The sequence below is a fragment of the Hermetia illucens genome, chromosome 2 (genome assembly GCF_905115235.1).
Source record: "Hermetia illucens chromosome 2, iHerIll2.2.curated.20191125, whole genome shotgun sequence".
NCBI classification, from domain to species: Eukaryota; Metazoa; Arthropoda; class Insecta; order Diptera; family Stratiomyidae; genus Hermetia; species Hermetia illucens.
Genome location: NC_051850.1, coordinates 91,025,515 through 91,045,251, shown reverse-complemented (window position 1 = coordinate 91,045,251; position 19,737 = coordinate 91,025,515). Strand labels below are relative to the sequence as shown.

At 38.4% G+C, this 19,737-nt stretch overlaps 1 protein-coding gene and 1 long non-coding RNA gene across 7 annotated transcripts in view; one reads left to right on the top strand and one right to left on the bottom strand.

Annotated features, from left to right (window-relative positions):
* Positions 1-19,737, top strand: part of LOC119649630 (proton-coupled amino acid transporter-like protein CG1139) — a 246,042-nt gene that overhangs the window by 177,212 nt on the left and 49,093 nt on the right. For 3 of the 6 annotated variants that reach the window (XM_038051871.1, XM_038051869.1, XM_038051872.1), the window contains exon 2: positions 3,500-3,521. The exons of 1 other annotated variant lie outside the window; for it this stretch is intronic. The gene's annotated coding sequence lies outside the window, so the exon portion shown is untranslated. Of the gene's footprint in view, positions 1-3,499; positions 3,522-16,376; positions 16,560-16,655; positions 17,063-19,737 lie in introns of those variants that run through there. 2 more of the 6 variants (XM_038051870.1, XM_038051874.1) reach the window with 2 other exon arrangements.
* On the bottom strand, positions 15,566-16,189 carry LOC119649632. Its single transcript, XR_005249164.1, has 2 exons — positions 15,899-16,189; positions 15,566-15,834 (listed from the first exon to the last, which is right to left on the bottom strand). It is a non-coding gene; the product is annotated as an uncharacterized LOC119649632 (long non-coding RNA).

Below are 19,737 nucleotides of genomic sequence, written 5' to 3'. Positions count from 1 at the left end.
TACCTGACCTCAAAGGAGGTAAGAGGTCCCTTGCTATCCGAGGTCACAGCAAGGCAAGCATAAACGTAATCATCTGCTAGGAATCAGGATTTTTGAGTGTGTTAAATTATTTTAAGTGATTCAGATCGAGCGCAGTAGTGCCGGTAAATCAACGAGATTATTCACGGCAAAGTCAAGGTAAATTCACCAGTCAATTGAATAGGCGGATCCACCACATTAATGGGCCGAACCCCGAGGGTGTTGACCAATTTATATTCATTCTGGCTTAATACAACAACTAATTAAGAATTTGGTCGACGTGTGGATTAGATACCGCTGGACATGTTAATAAGTTGGAAAAGTGGTACGTTGAAGAAGGCTGATTTTTTATGTAAGAATATTTGAGTGGTTGGTTCCGTCTGAATATGGCTCCTAATGAATTCATTGAATATGTCTCACTATTCACTTTAATGTGATATGTACTCACATTTTAGAGTGTAGTAATTTCATATCGAGCTGGCAAGTGTATTCTACTTCGGCGTTGTTAATAATGATAGTATTTCCATTATATTTTCTTGTCTGGTGTTCGATGTTGTGGTCTACATTCCCCTCCCTCTTTAGCTTGACGAGAATGTCGATAAAATTATGGAAATATTATTGTCTGATCATCATGTAAGCACTGTTTCCATTGCTCAGATCAAAACAGTGCTCAAAAAATCGAGTGGAACCATTTCAACTACGCTAAGTTCAGCAAGAAGTTTGCACAACTCACGTCAAAAAAAAACCTCATGGACAGTTTCTTTCCGACAGTGATTGGTTATGAAAATTAGATCTCTTGCTACAACGTAGAACGACAACAATCGTTGATCTAAGCACGGTGAGCCGGTACAAACGGAAATTAGGATTGACGGCCAAGAAAGTTTTACTGTGTGCTTAACGGGATCGGCAAATAATCATTTATTATGAATTATCCACTTACGGTGAAATACTTAATACATACCTGTACTGTCAAAAAATGGAGTATGTAGACGGAGCAATCGCCCAGAATGGGAGGAAAATTGTATGTCAGCAGGATAACGCTAGGCCACGGACATCGATAGTATTTTGGCAGAAATTCCTCCGTTCACAGGTGACAAATCCAAACGTTTCATCAACAGCTTTAGCTTTTTCTCCGGAAAGTTCCAGCGGAAGATAGATGGGCAAACAGAAAGGCTGTGTATCGATTTTAATTCACACCAATAACTGGTTTCCAATTTAATTTGCAATTAAAGTTAGTGAAAAAATTAAAAAAATTACGTTTGGCGTCATTCGTAAAACCGAAAATGTTATATCATGCGCCAACAGGACCGTAGAACACTCCACCGTTTACTACCGCCAAACAGGTGAAAATTTGTTTAAAAGAATACATAAGCTCCTTAGTGCCCTTGGCTGCTGCTGAAGGCATTTTGCATATTTTCAAATTCTCCTGCAATTAAAATAACCCCAGGTGGCATGGGATGCTCCCAGAAATGCTCTAACGACTAGCTGCAATGACAATAAATGGAAATGCTTGACTGAGGAAGTGGTAATTAACTTTCAAACATTTTTTCACATAATCTTCACTCACTGAATCATTTAGAAGGCTCAAATACTGCTCTGAGAAATGCGCGTAACAGGATCCCTCTGCAGTTTTCGGATGAATTCGCTCGCCACTACCAGGAGGACCTTGCATGTAGTTGAAAAATTGTTCACTATTTTTCAGAGCTTGATTATTTATTTATTTCTGGAAATTGCTGTATAAATAATAGCTGACTTGCGGACTTCAAGATGCGAAAAGAACATGGTCAAATACAGCCACTTGTGGAGTTCTTGCTTGCAGTATCATCAACTTTAGAAATTCTTAATATACATTTTAGACCCCATTTACTATTTTTGTGAGGCTGTAAATATATGATACAATATGAAGCTGGAATACATGCTCATTGCTTTTCAGAACTCTTGCAAGGATCAAGATCGATATAAACGGCTATATAAACGTATTAAAATTAAGAAAACTTCATTGAAAATTGTGTCAAATTTTGTATTCCAACACGGGTTTTAGAAATGAGTCACATAAAAAAAACTTGGAATTAAGTATATGTGAAAGTGGATGTTCAATTTCGTAGCCTACATAACGTCTAAATCTATGAGCGATACCATGACCGCCTGGTTGTGAATAAAATGCGGCTCAACAGGTTGCGGTGGTCGGGTCATTTAATCCGTATGGAAGCGGATGATCTAGCCCGGAAAATCTATAAGGGCAATATCTATGATAGCAAAAGAAGACGATGATGAAGAAAAGGGGATAATGCAGCCCGTGGATGTTCCCGTTTCGGACGTAGTTAAAGTGAAATATGCTACTGATTCAGTCCATTGTTCATAGTGGCGGCGTCTTCAACTCAGAGCTATGTAAGACAACAAATCAACCTTGCCAGCGATTTTATTCAGAAAATCCCATTTGCCAGGACTTATAGTGCTCAGTTTTGGTAGGGTTATTATTGATGGCGATCATCATGATGCTCAGCTGAGTCGACCGTCAGAAACTCTGTTCTTTCCTGATTCAACTTGAGATCATGTTGCAGAATGGACTTATTTAAACTGAGTAACCTAAAATTAGTTTCATTTTGGCACACCAGGAAAACACCATTTGTATAGAGTGTGAATAAGATTTTTGGGTTTTAGTTCCTTGTTATATGGAAAACAGGAAAATTGTTCAAAATTGACACCTAAACGCAGGTCTACTGAAGTATCCCGTCGGCACGCTCGTACCTCTGTGGTCCATGTACGAATATCTTATACCACATATAGCAAAATCTCAAATTAGAAAAGGTCAACATTCTGTGTTTTTCTTGTTTTTGTAATCTCGCTCTCGCAATTGACTACAGCCGATTCGGATGGTCATTTGTCTATCTTCTATATTTAAGTTGATTATACATTAATTGAGGATATCATTCTTACAATTAGCCTGAGCAATTGGATCGAGTAGCTGGTATAGAAGCACTTCTTCCAATGAACCTTTAGTAAACATCGTCATTCGCGAATCAAAAGCACAAATATCAATGCGCCTTTTCCAAAGGGCTCTTGCAAGTTCCTCTGCGCTGACGATATTTAGTTTGCTCCATGTGCGTGATTTTGGTATTTGAGCCCTCAAACTTTTACAGTTTTTTCCCTAAAGGACAACACACTGTTAGGCCTAAGGAAAATAGGAGAACTTTTGGGGGTAGCATCACTGTACTGGTTATTTGAACTCTTAAGACACTATTAAAAGACACATTCGAGAATGGTGGTTTACGGTGGAAATAAAATTACTATTACCCTCCGGAGTGCATTTTACTCAGAATTTTTCTTTAATCAAGTCAACATCTGGCATGTATTTGTGAAACATTGTCTCCACGTATTCGATTGGTAAGCTAAGGAATGTGCATTTTTAGCTTTCTTGATTTATCCAAATTTTTCTAGGTAGAAATGTCTAATAACAATTGCTATTTTTTGCTCGTTTCAGAAACGTAGTACATTTGCCCAAGGTAAGAATAATTTGTGCTTATGTCTCCCTCAGCTTTCAACTTTCAGTTTGGTATTATTTTTATTATTAAATACAGTGGTTTTTGTCGTTTATGAGTTTTGCCTCAAGGTGCTTCATATTATATAATTTTATTGTAAAAGTAAGGCCTTGTTGCGCATTTTCCGGAAAAGGTTTGACATGTATCTCGCCAGAAAATCGTAGTTGTTCCCCAGAAGAGTACACATCAATCTTGTTTTTAAGGTTGTCATAGTTCTCATAAGGAAGCAATTAAGGTATGTCTGACATAATGTAATGACAAGTGTAGTAAAATCATTTACAAAAAATAGTATAAAACGCCACCTTTAGAAGCAGCTCAAGAACGAAGATGGCCAATCTACTACTGGGGACTTCAAAATTTCGTCTAATTTATAAAAGTGAGACTAAGAACATTTTTTGCAGAAACTGATTGTAGATGTTATGCGGCTCATTAATAAATAGCTCGGAAAGCAGAAGTCGGGTGCTTCAGTTGTTTAAGGTTTTGTGCTGCTCTTATATGAAAAGTTTCAACTATACGACTGTTGAGTGAAACATAGAGGAGTGAGAGGTCAAAATGTGTGTCCTGAGAACCTATCCAACCAAAAATCTGAAAAAATAACAGTGGTTCATCTCTAGAAATCTAGGCCTCACAATATATCCAGTTCAGCTATATGGAGAAATAAAGCTAATAATAGTATATTTCCATATTTTAGAAATTTACCCAGCAAGTTTATCTTAGAAGTACGAAATTTGGCTGCGGTATAAGCAATAACTTGAGGCATAATTTGGTCAAAAAGAAGGAAAACCAACAATTACTAACAAAGTTATAGAGGGTGAAACTGTGCAATTATTTGTGAATTTCATGCATTCTACAACGTGTATGACGTCATCGTCACATATCAATTAGTCAATACAACAAAGTGAACTGATATGAATTTTTGGTCGTAGGAAAACATTTTCTTTTAGTTTTTTAGTCATTTGTATAGCAATATCAATAATTCCAGACCGACATTTGTGTGTGTGTGTAGGTGCTTACGTGCTTACGCGGGTAGTGTCTAATTCAGATAGACATAATTGTACATTTCTCCGAATAGCTGAGTGGTTAGAGCGCGAGGCTGTCGTACGGAAGGTCGCGGTTCAAATCTCACTGGTGGCAGTGGAATTTGTATCGTGACTTAACGTCGGACACCAGTCGACTCAGCTGTGAATGAGTACCTGAGTCAAATCAGGGTAATAATCTCGGGCGAGCGCAATGCTGACCACATTGCCTCCTAGTGTACCGTTACGGTCTTGAATGAAGTGCTCTAACACACTTCAAGGCCCTGATCCAACATGGATTGTTGCGCCAACGATTATTATTATTATTATTATAATTGTACATTAAATATACGTACTACATATGTACGTACGTATGCTTTGGTGCATGAAGTAAGTCGGAAATATGGGTACGATCAATTTATGTACATCCATGTATATCTATAGTATTCGGTAATAGACAGCTTGTTTGTTTAGGGTGAGGCATAAGATGAACACAAAACCTTCATACCCGAAGCGCGACTTGTTTATATTTTGTGATACTTCAGTTGTTTAATATACTGCATGTATATAAAAATATGTTCTTTTGTGACTATACATTTTTGTGGCAAGATTTAAAAAGAGAACAGTGGATGCGATATAATTGTGTATTTTTTAGTTAAGAACTTAAAAGTGAGTGCAAGATATTATAGCTTTCTAGTTTTCTATCTAATTGACAACGTGTTCTTACCGCGGAGACACAATATTGGAATATACGATAGAGGTACTTTTGAGTAAATATACATATTCCAATTTTTTGTCTTAACTAAAAAATGTACTTAAAAATTAAGTTTAGTCCGTTATGGAATCATCTCTCAGAGGTAGAAACCAAACGCATGAAATGCGCATATTATTCAAAAATAATTACCCTTTCTGCTTCCTCAAGAGGGAGCTGACAAAAGCACATCAAATGTAAGCATCATACGATCAGTATCAACGCGCAGTAGTTGAACTAGAGGAGCTTTCGGATTCTTCTTCTTTTTCGGCAGCTAGTCCTTATGATTGCTACAGGTTATCATCCTTTGCGACTAGTAGAGGAGAAAGAATTTAGAAAGCTCGTTGAAATGCTATGTCCTGAGTACTATCATACTATTGCTTTCAGAAAGTTTTCTACTTAAGGTCTATAACAGGATGCTATAAATTGTCAGAGAACAAATTTCCAAAGCATTAGCTGTGCATATTACATGAATATTCATAAGTAACGATAGATATATAGAAGGCTCATTATGTAAATGGGAGAACAAGTAAATTATAACCCATGATATTAGAACACAAAAGTTTTCTATGTGATATTGCACATACTATTACAGCGGTAATTAGGGGTAACGGAGTTAATGTGGTAGGAGCTGTTCGTATAGGAGGGTGACGTTCTATCAGTTGTTTGGCACACACCTTGAATTTGGTAGTTGAGGCCAGTATTGCTAAAATCTTTTCAACAGTTGGCAAAGTTAAAAGTATAGCAGAATACTTCCATAGGAGCGTTCAAGGCGCCAAAAGTTGACGGAAATGCAGAGAAATGAATTTTCAGCAAATAAAACTGAAGCATAGCGTAACAACGCATTGGAACTCATTTTATAAGATGTTGGAGAGAATTCTGTGGATGAAAGATGCGGTCATTGAGGCAATTGCCCTAGTAAGGCCTGACTAAGGTCTCTCAGCTATCGACTGGGTTATTATCGAAAAGGCTGTATTTATCCTTAAAGTATTTTATAAATTATCTGAAACTAAAGTCATAATTTATTACGGTATTCTGGAGAAACACACTGAAAAACTCATCGTTGAAAGAACTTGCGTTAAGTGTATAAACGACTTAAATCTCGGTATATTTTATTGTGCGTTGCGGCGACATTGAAAATAATACTCTCTTGGCTGAAGTCAATTTTAGATACAAGGTTTAAAAAAGGGATTTAGTAACTCCCAGAGCTTAGGAGAGAGTTTGTTTGGCTTTACAAGAAAAAATTGGCAAATGATAGTTACTCACACCACTCACTCACCATAATAAATAACCGCAATAAGTGATTTCTTAGCTTTTACTTGGCATCAATCAAAGGCTCACGGTTATGCTATTCATAATTTAAGGCCGTTCTATTTACACAATGGATAGCAATGCAATAGAAACTGTATATTACTTTTGCGATAAGTTATATAAGGTAATGTCGTCTGTTTTTTTTTGTAATGAGAAGTGATGTTTTTGATATAACATTCTAATATCACTTTTTTCACTGGATTTCAGTTTTGGAAACGAAAATAGAGTTTCTTTTGTTTTTCCCTCTCGGCAAGCGTAAAATAAAACGATTTTTCCTCAATTTTCGTTTCATTGTATCCAACAACACTGCAGCTCCTTTTACCCTCTTATGTATTTCGTATGCTTTCGCTCACTCCATGTGTACACGGAGCTGTTGTGAATTCACCATTCCTCACACAGAGAAGCACAAAACATTTGATAGCTGAAGCGTCTAGCTTCCGGTTTCCCGACTTATTATCTTTTGAACAAAAATGAACCTCCCATTAGTAGTTTGTTTCATTTCCCAGAAATCACAGTTATACAAACGCTCTACTAATTGTACTTTGAGTGTGAAAAAGACCTTTAAAGGTTCTGTCAGGTGAATTTTTGACATGATTTACGCTTATTATAACCTAATTGAAACGTAAACTAGGGAATGTCAACTGCAGGTTCAGCTCATGTCTATGGTGGAAAATTCCCAAACCTCGAGTTCTCAATCGTTTGTACATGTAAGGTGTTACATTACCAGAAACAAATATGGAGAAAACTCCAAAAATGCTTAACCTTGTTTCACAAATACAAGGCTCAAATTGGTAAGTTGAACAAATACGAGTCCCGTCACCCTTCTTCTACTTAAGCATGTATGTATGTACATTACTATTAAACTAGATCATATTTTCCACTGCGATCATACTATGGTTTGACATAATGATGCACATACTTGTGCATACAAATGTACAGTATATCTATGTATATATATTATGTGGTTTGACCAAGCTTAGAATGATCTAGGGTGAACTTATCTATATACTTACGTATGGATGTGTGATAATGGGATTTGCGCATATACTATAAACACATATTTATGTATACAAAAAAATTTGGGAAATCAAATGACAACTCATTTTTTCCACGATCAATTAGCTGCTATTAGCGAGTATTTTGTGAGATTTGGCGCCTTGGCTAAGCTCTGATGCGGTGCTTACTTCCGCGGAAACGTGGCGAAATAGCAAAAGACGTCACTTTATGTAAGCAGTGAACTGAGAAGAAGGCAAAGTCAAAAACGATCCTGCTCTATTGTGTATCTCCTCCTCTCCACGGAATAGATTGCAAGTTAATGTGCATAACATGTAGATGTATATTTAAAATTAAATTAATTATCAATGACCTCAGAGCAGTTACAAAACGATGGCGTCACAAATTCGATCAGATTCTTGTTTCTATTGTGCTTGCACACACAATAACAACACGAATGGGAAAATACCAGACTCGTTAGAATGAAGGAATTGTTGATGCAAGAATGAATTACTAACAAGCTCATGGCTAGCATAATATCTACCCAAGCTTTGAGATACAACCTCTCTAGGTGTTAAATTTATTCAAGATCCCCAGGTCAGGAATTAATCAGCTCCAGGCTGTTTGAAAGCTAAGGTACCATGGCTGCATGGAAGCGGTAAACACGGAATGTAGACGTACAAACGTATATCTGTGCGTAATGTGTATTAAAGGAAATGTTTACGGATCGGCATAGCATTCACCTTTAAGCCAAGTTATTGGGAACTATTCTACACTAATTACAAACATATAGATACATAGAATTATTTGTTTCTTCTATAGGCACTCAAGAAAAGCTTCAGAATTAATTTCTTTCCTGGTGGAGAAACCAATTAATCCTGAACTGTACACGGGGAATTCCCTGTTATTTCATTAGTGTTTTCATTAAATAGCGAAGATATAGAGTGGAAACGGTTACACTCAAGTAGTTCGGAATTTACATATTGAATCTAGACTGAGATAATGTGATTTTTGAGATGTATACAGATATGTGTGTATATGCGAGTACGTTTATCAAGATCAATTTCTAGAAAGGAAAATATTTGCGGAATTACTGAGTTTGGTGACGCATTAAAACCAGATTTACACGTAATAATAACTTGTTTTCTCTGGCTTAGTGTAGATTACTCAGGATTAGTCTGGTTTAATCTGGTTTAGCTTGTTCTATATGTATCATATATTGTGAAGAGGATCCGAAGAATAATGATCACCAAAAATATACCATAGATAGATAGACTGCCAATAAGTGTCCAACTCTCCCACAAGCATTTGAGAAGTTGTTCCTGGGGTAAATATTACTCGTTTCTTCTCGCTATCGGAATTCGTTGATAGTTTCAATCGACGACGTCATCTTTTCTCGATCACCTCGACTACGTTGATTACATCTGTTTGTTATCTAATCGCCGATCTTGAGAAAAGATAACATCAGTGACAGGATACAACGCTGACGGACTCTGCTTTAAATTTCATATTCATCGGACATGAGCTGAGAAGACGTTCGGGCCAGATGCCGGAATTGCGTTAATTAGAGGGCGAAAGTGGCAGTGAATAGGTTACACTTCAAGTAAATAGACTTCGCTATCTGAGAGTGGTTGACGATTGGATGGCGCTTGAAACAAATAGCGCAGACCAGTAGCCGAGAAGCATACTTTATTGGGAAAAACTGGAGAAAGCTGAAAATCATCATCAATATGGAAATATTTATATTTTATGCATATCGGCAATATTACCCGCAAATATAAATTCTAATATGTTATATCTCTTAGAATGTCACTTACGGGTGAACATCTTGTAACACTGTCGCGACCAGGGTAGATAATACAATAAAACGAATCTCAAGAAAAAATCCAAAAGGAAGAGCAACAATAAAAGAAGAAATTAGCCAGCAGTGTAATGCATACCTGGACGTAAGTTATTTGACGACGGACTCAGGGGAAAGAAGAAACTTCCCATTTCCAAAAAAAGCTGTGGAAATTGAAAACTAGAGTAACGTCTTCTGGAGTGATGAAAGCAAGCTCCACATTTGTTATTCCACCGGCAGATTGCACAGTCGTATCGCCGTGAGTATGAGTTCCTCTAAGCCGAATTATTATTTAACTCGAAGTTTACGGGCTTTCTTTCGAGTTTCCGTCAATTTCCTATATAAAATTCAAACTCTAAGTCGAAAATTCCTCTTGATCGATTGGTTTCTTAACTTCTAGGCAATTATTCAATACATCAGAATACCTTTAAGGGGGTCATCCCGAGTGAAGGCCGTTTTTTGGCTTTTTTTAGAAATTTTTTGTGAAGAACCAGATAAAGCTACAAATAGATTTATTAATATCTTGAGCGTGCATAGGAATTTTTTCACCCCGATCGCATGGTTCGTTATTGAAATACAGAGCAATTTATACACCCATCTCCAAAAAAGGTTTTTTTTCTGTCGCCACGCTAGAGGGCGCCACGATCCCTTTGAATAAGTCGTGAAAATTTCAAAGGGTTTCGTTGGATAGATTCTGGGCTATGGTGGCAGCCGATTTTCAACATGCAGTTTCGAAAAAAAGTATTATATTTAAAAAGTAGAATGCGATTTTTAGCCATAAAACCTTAACTGACCATTAATCTGCTATACATAGTCCATAAACCTTAGGTTTCTTCAAGAAATACATGTACAGCCTTGGCTTTAATTCTTGTCCTTTTAGCGAAGTCATTTGTGCACATGTACAGCCTTTGCTTCAATTGTTGTCCTTTTCATTCCTTTTCCTTTTCATTCAAACGTCATTCGGACCGATAAATAGTTTTATTACGCCGATCGACATAAATCTGGCACGTGTTTAACACTACAATTTCTGAATGGCTCCGAATATCAAAAAATTACTTTGCCCATATATTCTACACTATATCTAAACACAATTGAAAAAAAATCGATTCCGCGGATCCGACACACGGGATAACCCCCTTAAGTTGAAATCCAAGTATCGATTCCGCGGTGTAAATCACAAATTTTTCTGAATTTACGTATGTTTTGTGAATACTCACAAAGTAACGCGGGACATGGAAATGCCAATGAAAAAAGGGATAATAGTAGGTCCTGTACAAGTTTCACTTCGAGTCCAGTTTCTGTGCATGATTTTCACTGCCGGCGGAATTTCGGTATCTGAAACTTATGCATAAAGTGTCTACTTAGAGTGGTTCGCAATTAAAAAACTTTGGCTCTTTCAACAAAAATATGCCCAGTTGGGAAGGGTGTAGAAAAACCCAAAGCAACTCTATTTAGTACTTTATCTTTTGGGCAAATAAGGACAGAAGGTTAGAAAATGCTAATTCTAGAAGAAGTGTTAAAGGAACAGAGCATAAAAAGTCCGCGCCACATATTTCTCGATAAATTTCTAAAACATGGTAGTATACTATTAGTAACTTTATTTGTGCAGGTATCAGAACGAGATGTATTTTGAGGTCTAGATTTTGTATAGATGCTCTGTGATTTCAGGCTTGGATAAGTTCTGAGAGCGAGACCTGTTTCCCGCACATTTTGAGCCTTATCTCCGTTACGTACCACCTAATATCAGAAATAAGATCAGTGTCGAAAAGTACTCATTGAGTTTGATACCCCACATGACCATATATCCTTCAAACTCAACACAAAATGGCGTCATTCGCTGCATGTAAAGGGACGCATAGACCACATTTTGTGACAATTCGGTCGGCCATTTCCGAGTTATAATAAGGTTTCGTTTGGAATGTGTTGGAATTTTGGAAACTTTTAAAAATTAAATTTTAAAATCGCTCTCATTTGTTTTATTTAAAGTACCAAAAAGAGACTTAATGTCAATGTATCTCGGAAATTTTAGTTCACACCATAATGACGATTTTTACGATCATTTTGATAAAAAGTTATTTACATTCAACCATTCAAAACGCTGAATCTTGTTCAGTTTAAAGGCAGTTTTTTAAAGAAGTCTGGAGAATAATACAAAAGAAGAATCAAGCAAATTGAATAATAAATGGCTGAGCAATCTCAAAAATTATCCGGAAAAACGTGATGCCACAAATACAATTCATATGACATTGTGCTGTTTTGTGTCTTCTTGTTAGTTAGTGACTTGCATAGAGTTTCTTGACTTGCCTTCATGAAAAAAAACTATTACGAGTTTTGTTTTAAAACTTTGAGGGATGGTTGTAAAAAAAAATTGCAAAACAAGATGCTGACTCTGAAAAATCCCTCTAAAATTTCCATGAGCATTTTTAGTAAAGGACTTTGCCTTTGCCTTGCAGTAGTTTACGTAAAACCTGGGACTTCCATTGTCCCTTTTACTTAAAACCCCGAAACTGTCATAATCGAAATTCTGGTACGTGATTCCCAACTCCAAAAATGTGGATCCACATCATTGGATTGCGTAGCGCTCAACGAAAACCTTTAATGAAAACGTTTTATTTCACAAACAATATTGTTTCACAATTAATTATAGAATATTTGATTCAACCCGCGGCGTTTTTATAACCGACGTGTGCCGTTCTACTTCCGGAACTGCACTTATTCTGAGGGTGCAACCTCATGTTCTTTTATACCCCGCGGAACATTCCAGAAAGGTATGCAAATTCTTTACTAGAAAACTATTTTTGAACGGATATTCTTGCTGACCAACGAGTCGTCTGTTATCAAGAATTCCAACTAAGTATTCACCTTACAATTTGATAAGAGTTTGGTGTTCTGGCTGAATGTCATTACTACAATTTAAATTGATGTCACTCCTTTGGGTGTTTTGGGCAGTGATTTTCACGTGTCACGCTTTTTAATATTACTTTATAAGTTTGAACAGATTTCGGAACCAATACTTGACTGGTGACATTCAAAAATTCGTCATTATTTTGAGTGTATATGTATAAAGGTGATACTTATTACAAAATAAAAGCTAAGAATCAATTTAATATCACTGACAGAATAGAACACATGCTCTACTTCATGATAGCAACTGTGATTCCCAAATTGCACTCATATGGACCAACGAAGAAACCGCACAATTCAAGCTTTCACCAATTTTTCCAGCTCATTAACTGAAGTTAATTTACTAAACTATTCCCAAATCATCGTGTCTATCTAACACTTTATCGAAGACAATTCTATTCTACAATAGCGGAACTCTTTAAAACATTTGCACTTCAGAAACGTACCCTTTTTTAAGTTTTTCCAAAAATCTTTAAAGTTTACAATAACAAAGGCTATAATATGGATCATGACTTTGGCAACTTAGGTGGAAATCCTATAATTTTTAACAAAGTCAAATAAATTTCTGCCCTGCGAGTTGAGGCTTAAGAATACCCTCAAAGATCGACGAATTCGCGATCAGTAGTAGATTTAGGAGTTGCTTTCTGGGTGTGCGTCCCTTATTTCTCGCACGGTTGGTGAGTTCCGATCCTCCAAGTCCAACATCGATCGTTTATATGATCCAGCTATCGCTTCACAATGGGAGAGCTATCTTCCTTATCGGACCGCAGACATACTGAGTGACCCCTTTGAGAAAATTGATTGGCAATGTTCTTTTCTCGGATGCTATATAGGTCCTCGGCCACATCCCGAAAGGGTTTCTTACGATCTGGTCGCTGCGGAATCCTGAAAGCGGATCGATGAATAGAAGGGGTTGAAGGCTCTATTGACCGCTGCGAGTGGTGGCTTGGGTGACCCGCTCGAACTTCGATTCCGAGCGAAATCTTGAGAAATTCAACGCAGTGTGCGCTGGACAATAGATAATTTGCTGTTGCAATGGTCACGGAAGCGGGAGATGCCGCGTCACCAAGTAGCATGTGCACAATGTAGTCACAAAACTTTTGATGATTCTGTGAAGAACGTTAACAGTCGACTTCTCATCCATGATGATGAACAACTGCCGAAGTTGAAAGAACACTTCACCACGGTTCTTAACCGTATCGCATCCGGTGAAGTTCCTCGTCCTGTAGATGAAATGACTAGTGACCGTAACAGGCGTTAACGAACTACCTCTTGAAGCAGAAGAGAAACTAATGCGCCATTTATGGCCTCAAATGGGGTAAAGCTGGGCTTGACGGTCTTCCCGCGGACCACTGTGGGAATCCGAGACCTTTCCCAAAGAGTGGAAGAAGGGGATGACTGTTAAGATTCCAAAAAACGGCACTCGTTTTGAGTGTGACAGTTTGAGAACGCATCAAAAACACCTCGAAATCTCGATCAACAGAGAGGAGGCTGGTTTGCTCTCCGGATACTCCTGTATTGTATCATATCAATATCCTACTGATCATTTTGGAACAGTGTGTGGAGTTCAGCTCTTCACTGCACCTGCTCTTCATCTATTTCCAGAAAGTTTTCGATAGTAAGAAAAGGAGTGTATCTGGAGTGCTCTATGCAGGAGGGGCATTCTAAAGAAACTAATAGCTATTATCAGAGCAACATATGATGGCACAAAATGTTACGTGTTGCAACGAGGTGAAGTCTTGGAGGATTTTGGGGCGAAAACAGAGTCCGACAAGGTTACATCATGTCACCGATATTATTTCTCCTTGTTGTCGGTAACGTTCTTCATGCTGCCTTGTCCGGAGCACGTGGAGGAGTTCAAAAGACGGTGCCATCTTTCCTCAAACACCTCGACTACTCTGTGTGCTTTCTCACCGGGTCATGATCCTTGGGTAAATAGCTCTGGATTAGGAAAGATAGACAAGTAGAGTTGGACTGAAGATAAATACCAACAAAACAGAGGTTCTCAGTTTCACGGGTCATCGCACTCTCCCTACCTACGTTAATGTGCAAAGCATCGCGTGATTGATTTGTATATCTAAGAAGCGTAGTTTCTACCGACAACGGTGGCATTGAACTGAATGTCGCTCGACGCATTAACAGCGCTAGATCCGCTTTCAATGCCAATCTTGAAATGCAGTTAGCTCACCAAGATGAAGTTGAGTCTATTCTGTGCTAATGTTTTTTCTGTGATCCTATATAGGAGTAGCACATTGGAAGTGAACTCCACTGTTACTTAAAAGCTCCAGCTTTCATGGACACCTATCCGGGTCGTATCATCAGAGTACGCGGACCTGATACTATCTTAAACGAAGAACTTGGTTGGCGCACCGGCGTAGTACTCGAACGCGCTGTATTCGAAAGGCGAACTTGGCTGCGAGTAGGTCATACACCAAGGAGGGGCGACAATTGCATTGCTGGCTAAAACTTACATAAAAAATCGACAATTTTGTTACTACTGCGCTCCTAGTTTCCCACTTATTTGAATCTATGTATCTTAATAACGATTTCTTGTATCATGGTTGTTTGATTATGTTAAAACCATTGTGATGTTAAAAACTAAAATTTTGTTTAAGAATCGAGCGATTCCTAAGTCCGCCATTTACTTAATGGCGGACCGGACTAGTTGAAAAGCAACATACTTTCACGGTCACGTCATTGTAAAGTCAGTTTTTAGCTTGGTGAAAATGGAACAGTCATTCGTAATCTGAAACTTCCTTCAAATAAAGAACAACGATAATTGTTTGATTTAGGAAACTATCATACTAATAGTAGTGACTCAGTAGGCTTGGAATCACCATGCAATGTTTTGATAGCATATTTTATCATGTCAGCTTACCGTTTTGATTCGTGCTTATGTAATTTCAATCGTATTCCAAAAGCTGATTTTGAGGGAATGTTTCAAAACCGTCAGTTCTAGATCAAAAGAACACCCTCGTTTGTTTAGGTCCTTGTTTCTGATTTGTTTCCGAAAACATTGGCTGGCAAGAAAACGGCATTATCATGCAGTTGATACTCCGTGTCCTCAATTTTTCTTTTCTTCATTATTCTGTGTCATTTGGATTTGAGTGTGCTCTTTCAGTTTGTTGAGCACAAATTCAACTTTACGCTTTGGGTAATCAGCTAGAACCGTTGAAATTTTCAAAAAAGCGTATCTAGGTATCAATTCTATATTGAATAACATTTGAGCGCGATCTACATTGCCACTTGTACTTTTTACTGAATGCACTTTACTACGAACTTAATTATGCATAACATAAAGATATAGTGACCGCACATGCGCTTTTGCATCTGACTCAAACCTGGTACAAAGGTAGATAGCCAAGTCAGGTGCATAGTACGTAGCTGCATTCAAACCAAACCACCTTCTCTGATAGAGAGATTGGTAGAGTTTCCAACTTGTAGTCATTACAAAGTTTAGGCCTAGAAGCGATGGAAAATGGTAAATTTCCACTCTATTCACCATTCAATCACGATAGCGGCTCACCTGTCTTCGTCGATCTGCCATATATGTCGTGAGAATTTCTTTATGCTGGGATGTTGAGCGGTTTAGAGAAAGCTTTAGCGGAATTTTCCTTGGTTCAGTCTTATGAAATGCACTGCACGCTTATTTTCATCTTTCCAATCTACCGAAAAGTGCAGGGAACCAGCCCCAGAACGTATCTGAAATTGTGCGGCTTTTAATATATCCACATACTTCGCGTGGATGAAAAGTTGAACGAAGGTGTCGCACCGTGTCGTCTAGATACAAATCCACTACTTATCTCTGAACAATGCGCGTCATGAATTCTGCAGAATTGCCCGAAATTGCCTCAATAAGAAACCACTTAGCACCTACTTGCGTAGAGGATTTCGGTTGCATAAAACTCGTTCGCAGCTTCGCCATCTATCGCATTTCACGTCCAACTTTGTCACCGCAAGGTACAGTACTCGGTCCGATAGCGTATTTCGATCCGGTATGGTCGTTGGCCGTGAAAAGTGTCGCTCAGTTTTTATGTCCAAATCTATAAAAGTGAAGTTACAGATTAATTGCAAATTTTAGTTATTTAACAATTGAGTGGATTCCAGTTATTTACACTTTGCAGCTCGGTGTTTACCATCGCATTTGCTTCAGTTATTCCAGTCGCTGTCGGAGCACACTTACAGAAGTACGTACTCGTATTTGCTACTAGTTTCCCGCTAGACTAAGAAAATTGAAGTAGTTACTAGATACGTTGAGGAGCCCCTGATGAATCCAAAATAGTAGCAATTGTATTACCCTCTACTAACTAAGATCGTCGGTTACATCTCATTCGGGGCCACTGAGAAGATGAATTGCGGTTGGATTGGATGCGGAAATAATACTTTTTAATGTCGGTGCAATGCTCTTTCCAAGTGATTTTTGTGCAGAGTATTCATGCAACTCCGATTTGTGGCATTTTGGTTTCCTTTAATTGTTCCGTGATTTGAACTGTCCAGCGAAATTAACGACTTTCTGTGCTCTCGTACTACTATGGATTAGTTAATTGATCAGAGTGCCTAAGTAGTAAAGAATTGAAACAGAAAAGGTCCCTGCCAGCTAGTGCACAAACTATGCCTGTGTGACCCAGTGGCGAAGTGCGTCCTTAATTGAGCCAAATATTTGACAAGCAATAACAAACTGATTAGAGAGGTTAGTGTTAATTGGAGATTTTGCCAACAGAATTAGTTGCTAGTGGGGTAGGCAGTCACCTCAGATTAGGCCAAGTGCAGCACCCGTGCCTCCAGGGTGACTGAAAGTGTTTTGATCGTCATGGTTTACTGATCGTACGGTTGAAGCGAGGTTTAACGAGTTGAGCGCAAATAGATGCTGCCAGTGCATGGAAATGAATATTGACGTTGATTTTCTACAAGGTGCCACTTATGTGTGTTAATCATATATCCAAAAATTGTTCGACCGTCGGTGTTTTTAGTCTGGCTTTTCGGTGTATATGGAAGCTTTTGTAGACGAGCGTTTACGAAGACTGTTGTGTATATGACGTTCTCCTGAAATCAGCTATTGTTTTTGTCCCTTATCTGGAATGCGACGGTGTTGGTGCAGTTATTGTGTGAGACCTCGCGTGATCTTGATTTCTTAACGACAGTTAAGAGATATCTCAGTTAATGAAGGCTTTGCGTCTTGTTTAATGGTCCTATAAAAGTAGTTTCATTGAAGATAACATTTGTGTAATATATTAATCCCCTTTTGGTCTTCGATTAGTAGTTTTCATCTCATCACCCGCTATCGGGGTTAATGTCCCCAAATATTATAGTAAAAAGTAACTACATATTTGGAAAGAACCTCCAGGTGTGACTGTGTGTACGTAGTAAAACTTCAACGCGTAGCTACTGGAGATCAAATGGACGAAACAGAAATTAATTGTTTTGAAACTATCTTTTATTTGCTGTAGTAACATATCTAAAAATATGCTATTTTGATTTTCGATACTATGGTAGGCAACGTTTCTGGTTTCTAACCTTAGTGATGATGATGATATGATTCAGAACGACTTACTTGAATTGTAATGTTTAGACATAGATAATCTCCAGCTACTTATTTCTAAACCGATAATCAAAATCTGAAGGGCGATCTTTCTAATTACAATAATCATAAATGGCGCAGCAAGTGGCGTATGGTGTGGTCCAAACCTGTTTTGGTAAGAAATTCTGAACATCCGGGTTTTTCGCCCAGGTTCACAGTTCCCAATTTCTTTACTGTCGATTTCGCCACACGAAAATGCGAAACTTGATACCTTCAAATTTAAGCCGAGTGGGAGCGCAGTCGATTGTCCTTCCAAAAGGAAGTGGAAGGACTGCGGAGCAGAAGTGACTTTCATTCCGAAAACGAAGGGTGGCGGGGTCCTCGGTGAATTACGTCCGAAGAGAAACAAATGTACGTTCTGTGCGGCGGTCAAGTAGCTACTGGGAGAGAAAGTTCTGGTTTCTAGTTTAGAGTTCACATGCTCTCTAGAAACCCGAAACCTTCACTGCCTCACAAAACGGCCAAAGTGGAAGAGTCCAGCAAGCGCAAAAGTCCAGAGGTAACCAATGCCCGGATTGGTATCACCTCTGCGAATCCTCGAACACGAGGAAATTTCTCAACAAATCAACAAATCAATTTTGATTGGGTAGTAAGTAGGATGTGAGTCTGTGGAGCCAACAGGAAAGCAGCATTCTGCAAATTCCGCCAGATGTGCCATAAACTGAATACTTGTAACGAAAAGGAGAGTTTTGTTTTCTGTAATGATCGTGACATGTCTAATAAGAGCATTGCATGTACTGCGGGCTCGAGGTGTTGTCCAGTTTTCAGAGCAGGGTTGGAAAGAGCTAGGATGCAGTTATCAACACCTACATCCTATTAATCAATATGCACTGCGGAGGCAAATGCCGATTTATTGCTTATTAGTGAACAGTAGTAGTACTTGCAGTAGGGATCTTACCCAAGGTCGAGGGATTGACTTTGTTTGGATTTGCTCTTCAGGGATAACGTTTTCAGTGTCTACCTAGCAGCGAATGAGACGATGCCGGACTTGCAGCACAGGGACGATACTCTGTGGTACTCACTTAAGTGATGATCTGAAAAGCTGCTCCCTGCTCTTTGAGGCGCTAGATGGTTAGAAGGTGATGGAGGTCACGTCGGGGTAGCGCACGGATCCCAGGGCCGGAACTTTGGAACGCTTTTTACAATAGTCTGGTAAGACTCGACACGATAGAAGAGTCGCGCCTAGTCGGTGAAGCAGATGATGTTGCAGCACTTGTTCTCGGGCGTACTGTTGGATAGGTACAAATCAAGTTGGCATATTAATACTTCAGGGAAGCAAATAGATGACTACTTATTTTTTTCAGCCTTGCGCTAAAAAAAATCGGCGTGTCAAAACCAAAGATTTGGTACCTTGGATTGACGCTCGACTCAATGATGAATCTTCGCGAGCAAATCAGCCCCTTTGTCTAATTGCAAAATTTACAATTGTGTTAGTTAATATGTTGTTGTTAAAGAATATGGTATTAAAACCAGATATGATCTTGTACATTGTTTCTAGATATTCTCACTATAAGGACAGCATTTTATATTTTGAACATAACAGTTATATAGACTCTGATTTAAACTTAGTTTTGAAGATAATATTTGCTCCTTCCATATCGTGCTTGGGAATTTACATGGTTACGACTCTTAGTCGTGTTGAATGCCTTGAGTTGGTCTCGCTGCTGTGAGCTTATCACTTGCACAGCATTAAAAGTGAGTCTGACTATATGGATGCCTTATACTCCAAAGGAGTAGACAGGAGATAAACAAACTTAATATGTGACCCATCCACTGCAACTTGCGTA